Source organism: Conger conger, chromosome 2, assembly GCF_963514075.1.
Source record: "Conger conger chromosome 2, fConCon1.1, whole genome shotgun sequence".
NCBI classification, from domain to species: Eukaryota; Metazoa; Chordata; class Actinopteri; order Anguilliformes; family Congridae; genus Conger; species Conger conger.
This window is the reverse complement of record NC_083761.1, coordinates 14,465,895-14,474,678: the sequence shown is the minus strand read 5'-3', so window position 1 is coordinate 14,474,678 and position 8,784 is coordinate 14,465,895.

The window sequence follows — 8,784 nt, the reverse complement described above, 5'->3', positions numbered from 1 at the left end:
AGCTAGTGGGCACTCCAAAACTGCCCTCCCCACCCCCAAAAAAACAAAAACAATAAATAAACATAAAGCAACAACAACAAAAAAACAGCAGTCAGGGAACCTCAAGGAGAAATTACTTGGCAAAGTAGTCAGTTCCCAAGCTATAGCTTTGTTGTGATAAATTTAAAAAAGGCTGCATGACAAATATTGGATGCCTTCACATTTTCTTTTTGCTGTTTATCCTTTCTAAGAGTTCATATGGAAGAGCTCACTTGCATACTGCGATAAGAGCACATCAGAGACAGTGATTTGGCCACTGTCATGCATTAGTCACCACAAAAAATATGAACATGACATGCTATGCATCAAGCCATTGTTAGTAATTTAATTTTACATATTGTGCTCTAGCAACTTACGGGTTAGGTGAAATACAGAGAGATATTACAAATGACAACACAAGGAAATAGGGGTTGCGTGATATAGAAATTTCAGGGGTAATAACAATAACCAATATTTGTTGGACCATGTAATGTTTTGTATTACAGTAAAAATGCAAACTGTAAGTAACCAGGACAATATTCATGGAATACGTAGAGGAGCACCGACTATTAACTTATGGAGGAAAAGTTTTACAAATGACATTTGTATTACAAAATATTTCAACTTCCATAATTAATTATTAATTAGAGAGAATTAATTTAGAGAGCTACTGAGTCTTGACTTGCCAGTTTGGAAAGAATGAAAAATGAATAATACATAAGAGGTTGACTATGATTCAGCTACCTTTTGTGCATGTCATTTCCATTGAATGTACCTTACAGAATCACTGGAGCATCAAATGCATCATCTTTAAAAGACATCTCTGGATAAATATGTTCGCCCAGGCCTGCCCACTGCAGAGAGCTGACAGAGTTTGGAAATAGGTGCTAATCAGTCTCTTTCCAAATCTTCTATTGCATACAAATGGAACAATTATGTTCTGTTTTTGCAAGGCGATTTGAACTGCTGTCATTAATCAGCAAAGATCCTTAGAATCAACGGTTGCCCATTAAAAAATCTATTAAATGTAGCTTTCTAATGCGCTATGACATTTCGAATAAAAGTGGTATATTGTTACTAATGTATTTATCATGGCATGCAAGTATTCCCAGAAGCTAAATTGATGTTCTGGATGTGGGGAACTCGAGGATCCAGTGTATGATAAGATATAGTACATGGGAGAGAGACATACATGTGTGTACATATCTTCTCCTCCTTGCAAGTGCCTGTATGGAATGAAAGTATGAATTGAACTATGCTTGCAGTATGTTCTGCTATGTGACTATTAATTATAATTGTGATTATAATGTTTTTTTTTACATATACCCTCTCTCTCTCTCTCTCTCTCTCTCTCTCTCTCCTCTTACTTCAGCTAATGGAATGAGCTGATTCTTTGTGTGCGTACTGGCAATAGGAATAAATGTCCTGGCACACATGAAATTTTAATTGTATTTTCCGTACTATTTCTGGAAGCTCATTTATTTAGTGAAGGTGACGGGTTTAACCCCTGGGTATTGTAAAGGGTTTGGTTGGGCTTCTTTTCTCTCATGATGCACACTGAGCAGCTGCATCCTCCCTTGAAGAGTCTCGGGGCTCACAGGCTCAGTTGCTGCACTGTGTTTCATATCAGTCTGATAAGCCTTTTCACAATCGCCTCACCCGTTTGCTGAGTGGCACCCATTGTGAACAAACACCTGGGACTCGTATGTTTGCAACTTCTCACAGGGAAAATTAATTTCTCAGTGTTGGGGGGGATTCCATACGTGAAAATGATCCTACATTACATAAAAAACTATACAATGTTTAGGATTTCACTTTTTCTTTTACATTTTTTTAGCTTCATTAAATGGTTTGTCACCATGAAATGGTTTGTCTTTTCTCTGACATATTTTACAGTGTGGAATACATACATTTAAAACATGCTAGAGATATGACAAAACACAGAGGCATATGAAACACAACATACAAAAGGAATCCTCATGGTTTGTTCTTTAAAATTATATCTTCACATTAGTTACGACCCTGGCTTCTTCTCAGGTTGTGAAAAGCCTGCAATTTTTCACAGTAGATCTAGTGGGCTTTTTGAAAGACACTGCAGAGACTAAATTGTAATTTCATATTTCTCAAGAAAATCCCTGATAAGCGTGACACACTTTGATATGCCTTGTTACAGCCTGATAGCAATCTAATTTGGGACTAAGAGGAGTACAGGAGAAAACAGAAAGAGCGCAATAGCATTTTTTGTCCCTCATACGTTTTGGAGGCACAATATCACTGTGCCTCATTTTGTGGGTTTGTCAACATGAGTAACGTGTTTGGTCCCTCGTGTCAGCCATGTTGTTGGAGCTGCTGTGACAGGGAAGTCATTTTTTTATTCTGGAAGTTCATAACTCTGCAGACCACACTCCAGAAAGTGTTGACAGTTATTTATAAGCCATACTCCTTACTGCACATTAATCAGCAACATTTATCAATGTTTAAAATGACACATAAACATATGTCACCAAAATGACGCTGCCATTGCAAAATGTTGGTGACATCATGGCAGGTATTCTGGAATTTAATAAGTTTTATTGTATCCTTGTTTTTAAGCATTGGGAGATATTTGTTTCCTTAAGCAACATAGGGGGAACCAGTTTGTTTTTGCATCCATTGAGAAGAACGTCACTTTAGGACTGTATGGATGCACAATAAACAATAAACTTCCTTGAGGTATCTTTATTCCATGTTATTAACTTTGACAACCTGGGGTGCATCATGGAAACACATTTAAAATGCACTGTATCCACAAAGCTTAATCAAGACTCAAAGCGCCACGAGAAGCATAAAATAAACCTGGATTAATTGGATGATACTTGGCGTTATATCAACCCACACAGGGTCAATGTTGTTAAGGCTAACTTGTATCTTTCCTCATTATTACAAAATAATTGGTTATTTCATAATAACGAGTTAGCAAATTAATGTGTAATGGGGAGCTCTATTGTTGTAATGAGATTAGTTATTTCTTAATAACGTCTCTTCTTATAATGACATGATATAGTCTCGTAATAAGAATATGAATAATTAATAACACTACATGGCGCATGGTTTCGGCTTTAAGCTGCTTCAGTGAACTGTTTTGTGTATTGAATGTACTCCAGGTGTTCTTGTAGCCCCCTGGCCCAGAAGCTTATCAATGCCCAGAGGACCTCCCTCAGTAATTACTGATCGCAAAGCTTCTGATCTCTGTGGATTTGACGGTATTTCCTCTTTCCTCTTATTTGTTTCTAACAACTGATAAGCTATGGATTGTCATACAATACATGCTAAGCAGACACAGTACATAGTCAGAAAGCATAAGGCCCCAAATGCTCTCTTTCTGTTCAACATTTGTCCCGAACAAGGTGTGCAAAGAGTGTTCCATATATTTAAAGGAATTCTGCAAAGTCCGATTTAAATCAGCATGATTATATTTGAAAATCAATTCAAGAAGTGGATTCACACTAACCTCTGTAATAGTCTCATTTCCACAGACAGGAATCATGTCGCCACGAAAGGTCTGTCCATAAATCACATTATGATAACGTAAATCCATAATAATATCAAGAAAAGACAGCTTTGTTTGCGTCAATAGAAACATTACTGAAGGCTGCACAGAAAGACAGTTTAGACAAGTCATTAATAGTAAAGCCATTCTTCGCTGTAACAGTCATGACAGCACACATAATCCACTGCATGCCAGAAAGTGTCCCGGAAGGTTATGATAGTAATATTGTTGGGAATTACCACAGGGAGCTGAAATAAATATATAAAGGAGCAACAGTGCATAATGTAACACGTCAGTAGTGTGGCCTGGTGGATAAAGAGCTGGATCTGTACCCTGGGGATTGCAGGTTCCTATCCCAAACTGGTGCACAGCCATTGACCTTGAACAAGGTGCTTCCAGGGCCCTGTTTGAAGCAGGATTACTGAGTTCGTTGGATAACTGTACTAAATAAAACCCAGAACCCTCCAGGAATGTGGACGGCAAAAAGAAGAAGAAAAAGAGCTGTTCCAGGTTCTTCTCAGCAGAGTTACCCAGCTAACTCCAAAGAATAAGTCAAAAGAGCTGTTCCAGGTTCTTCTCAGCAGAGTCACCCAGCTAACTCTGCTTTGTGAAATACCCCCCAGGGAAGATCCAGGAATAAAAACTGTAAAGAAGACATTTTTGAGAATAAATACAGTATGTTTTGCAATGGTTTTAAATCATACTCGAAGATAATCAGTCTGTTGATGGTAATGGTGTATCTTGTGCTTGGAAACATGGCTCTTGCTATAGACGCATTGGAAAGGGAGGAGTGGCTTTCCACGGGGAGTGTTTATATCAGCCGACTTGAGCAAGTTAAAAGAATACAAAAATTTTAAGAGCTGAGCTGACACTATTCTTGGGGTGACTCCAGAAATCACAGCCCTGAGCAACCCATAGTTCCACAAAAGAAAAAAGGAAACTAACATAAAACCAAAGCACAGAATCTACCGTAAAAAGTAGAACAGCAGTGTTGGTGTCTAATATTTATCAAGCTAGGGTCAAACCCAGGTTGTACTGTGGCATAGCATAATAATATGCTTTTCATGGAAGGCAAAAAGACCTGGAAGTACCTGCATACAAATATACACTCACTGAGCTCTTTATTAGGAACACCTACTTATTCATGTGAGCATGCGCAAAAAACAAAGAACACCCAGTTAATGAGAGTGGTCTGAGGAAAATGGCCGGACTGGTCAAAGCTGCCAGGAAGGTTACAGTAATGTAACCACACATTTCAACAGTGGTATGCAGAAGAAAATCTATGAACACACAGCGCATCAAACCTAACAAATACCTAATAAAGTGCTCGCTATATATATAGTATATATTCAAATTAAATGTATCTGATAGGACTTCTATAATTATTTTATTTTTGAGTACGATCAGTATGGAAATAATCATTTTAGTTAATTGGATATTTTGGTGCATTTAAATGATTCTGTAATTAAAGAAAAGGCAGCACCACAAAAATATGATTGACTGGCAGCTTGAATGATAGTCTGCACAGACTCCATTTTACATTCTGCTGCACAATTTTTCATAAACAACTGTAGACAAGAGGCTCCAGCGAATAACAATGCTACTGATTACAATTCAGCTGATTGCTGAAGCTTTAAGTTAAACAAACACGCATATTGAGGACTAAAACATCTAAACGCAGTAAAACGCACTCAAATGGATTTTTAGCAATCAAGAAAATTGGGGGGGTGGAGGGGGAGCTGAAATAATATTAAATCATTAAAATTTCAAAGAGGTGCAATTTAATATTTAATACGTGGTTTAAAATGTCAATGAACACACTACTGAGCTGGAATGCGATAACAATCAATCACTGAGAAATGGCCATGACCGGATGGATTTTTTTTTCCAGTGAAAATGCTCACTCTAGTAATCTGGCCATTCTCAACCAATCACAATCCATCCATTCTCCGAGATAAACATTGCATTTATCAATGATCGTTACCCCTCCTAGACCGATTAACAGCGCACAATGCAACAACCAGGGAAAAATTACCCACCTATTTCTGTAATCACAATTACCCATTTAGTGTAGTACACTCCAATTCAGAGGTCCCCATCCGTGGAACCAGATGGTTATTATTTGTGCTGTTTTTGGCTTAAAATCAGTTCAGACACAGAAGACCATGTGACCGAGGTGAGTTACCTATACAATGAACCGAATTAATAGATCAACTGTGTGCTGAGCAGCATGGAAAGCCAACACATTCCTCAGCATACAGGGTTGGGGCCACCCACACTATTTACGATCTTTTCTGAGGGGAAGCAGGTCACACTACAGAGAACCGCGTGGTGCAGGCAGCCCAGCCCCTGTGCTCTGTATCACTTTGGCGTCATCGGTTACTGCCCATCCGGTGAAAATAAATGGGGGCTTCATCGACCAAGCCGCCCCGCTCAGTGGAAAGCAGACTAATTTACAAGTATTGTGGGTAACAAGGAGGAGAGGGACGGGCAGAGCGGTTGTGAAACACTTCGATACTGGCGCGCTATAGATAACGGCATCAGCACATCTCGGCTGCTGTGATTGAGGAGAGTGCCGCTACGGTGAAACCTCTCAGGTCTCTCCTGATCCGCTTGTCTATCATGTCTATCATCTTACCGTTTTAAAAATGAATATTTAATTTTCGCCGTCCCTTGGCAATCGCACGTTTCGTGGAAAAATGTACGAAAGCCAGGAGAATTCTAATTTACTAGAGATAGAGAGCAGGTGGCAGTTTCAGTTCGTTGGGCAGCTCTGTTGGGTGCGGTTTTTGACATTTGAAGGACGCACGACAAATAGCCATCGCGAGTTGCGTGTGATGTGTATTCATAAGTAGCTTCAGAAAAAAAAAAAAAAGGTTTAGAGTGAGTCTTTCAGCTCCATCTTGATTCAAACCTTTTCTTTGCAAATGCTAAAGTTGTATGGTATAAGCTGTGTATGAAAGAAACTCAAATCATTGCCCATGTCACCTTCTTCGTATTGTAAAGTATAGCTTATTGTAGTTCATATTTGCCTGAGACACTATGAAGAAAATCAGGGTGCTGCTAGTGATATAGTTGTTGGGGTAATGCAAGCTGTTGCAACATTTCCTATTTCATGAAAGAGGCTTAAACAAATCCTGTTTCAGTATTTGGAAAGCCAAGTTGGTTTTAAGATGAATTGTGTGTTCCTTATACGGATGAATCCTATCTTGCAGTTGCCGCAATGCAAATAATACCTTGGAAAATGATTTATGGAAAATCAAGTTAACGCGAGCACAACAGAATTCCTTCAACAGATGCCTTCATAACTCTTCAGTGTGATGTGTCCATGTTTGCAGCAACAACAAAAACTACAACTGTACATTTTAATAGCACCATATTAAACAGGGCCCAGTTGAGATACACCAATGCTGGTCCTCCCTCATGGAGTCTAATGGGTAAAGGCAGACGAGAGACTGCTTAGAAAAGCTTTAGGAAGCACATGGGTGACATTCGCATGCTTGGCTGGACTTAAACCCTGGCCCAGGGGACGGGACTCACAGGTGTGCGGTGTAATAAGAGGAAAGCAGAAACAGACGGGGCCAATGGCCCCCGTGGCCCCTGGGCAGGCCATTGCTGGCGTGTCTATGGGCCCCCTGCAATCGGTCGGCCCCTGCAGGCAGCAGAATCACACGCAGAGACAGATCTGGGGCGCCTTTAAACGCTGCCCATAGAAATAAACCGTAGCGCCCTGGTTACATTCAAAGAGCGTTACCGCTGTCACCAGGCCCCATGTCCACACAGCTGACATATCTCTGTTATTACGGCAACATAATCCTCGAAACAGAGAGCAAAACACCTCAGGGTCCGGCCCTTCAATCCAGGGGCCTTCCACTCACACTAAAGAACGTGCGAGACGCTGTTTCATTCTGAAGCACAATGACCAGTGTATCGATAAATCTTCCAGGCAGGGTATATGATGTGATGTGTAGGCTGAGCCTTTTACATTCAGCTTTACAGCAGGTATGTAAAGGAAGACTTCTGGTGAGAAGTTCTGCTGTAATTTAGGCCTATTCTTCTGCTCAGTGGTAATGAGTGTTCAGTGTGCTGGACTTCTAAAGAAAGACTGATGTTAATTATTAAACTTGGGAAGAAGGATGTGTGCACTTAGAGTAATGCTCCTCAAATTATTTCATTTATTTATATGCCCTGCTTTATCAGAACCTTTAGAAAGTTTTGATATAAAAGTAGTTTTGATAAAACAATTTAAATGATCAACTGTTCAACTGATAAAGTTAATCACTGGGCTCAGTGTGTAATGACAAAAGCATGCAAATATATTTGTGAATAACTTTCCTCATTCAATGGACCCTGACTTTCTATTAAAAAGGCTTTGTTCCTTGACTGAACTGGAGCACTTCATTTGATTCATAAGGATTCCGTGATGACCCTTTCTAAACCAAGTAAACAAAAGTCTGCACTAAGAAAAAAAGATATGTATCTAAAACATGTATTATATTCATATATAACAAAACATTAAAAGAGGTGCAGAATAACGTATTTACAGATTTGGTTAATCTCATGGCTGAATAAATAGAGGCATTACTTTGTTCCGTAATATTTTATCATTATTATTATTTTTTCACATATTGCATTATATAACATTAATAGACTATGAGCAGATAAATAAAATTAGATACAATTATTTATTGTAATTATTTATTTTGTACATTATTTGGGTGCTGTATCCACTCGGCATATACTGTATGGTCAGTGAAAATAAATTTTTAGCTACATGCTTCCGTCAGAGCTGAGCATCAACATCCTTTTCAATATGCACCTTTTAATGACAGAGCACAACAATTTGACTCATTATTGTGTATCGTTCAGAGACATACACTGGAATCGGTGGTCATTCACTCGGTTTTTGGCATGGACGACCCCCTCCATTTATTTGTTGTGAAATAACGGCCAATGGATTGTTGCACTCCTTCCAAGCTGACTGATGATGTGCCTGAGACTTCTGGCCTGTAATTACACAGGACTGCAGCGTGAGGCATTAGGCTAAGAAGCTCCGCAAGAGCATCCTATAATTACGCAGGAGGATGAGCTAGCAATTTATGAGGCTTTCCCTCAGTACATGAAAGGGTAGAGACTCACATTAATATTTCAATTACAACATGCACGTCTGCGTACGCGCATGGCTAGAAGCCCTTCATGGGCCTACTCAGGGACATAAAGAGGCCACAACAAGTGTA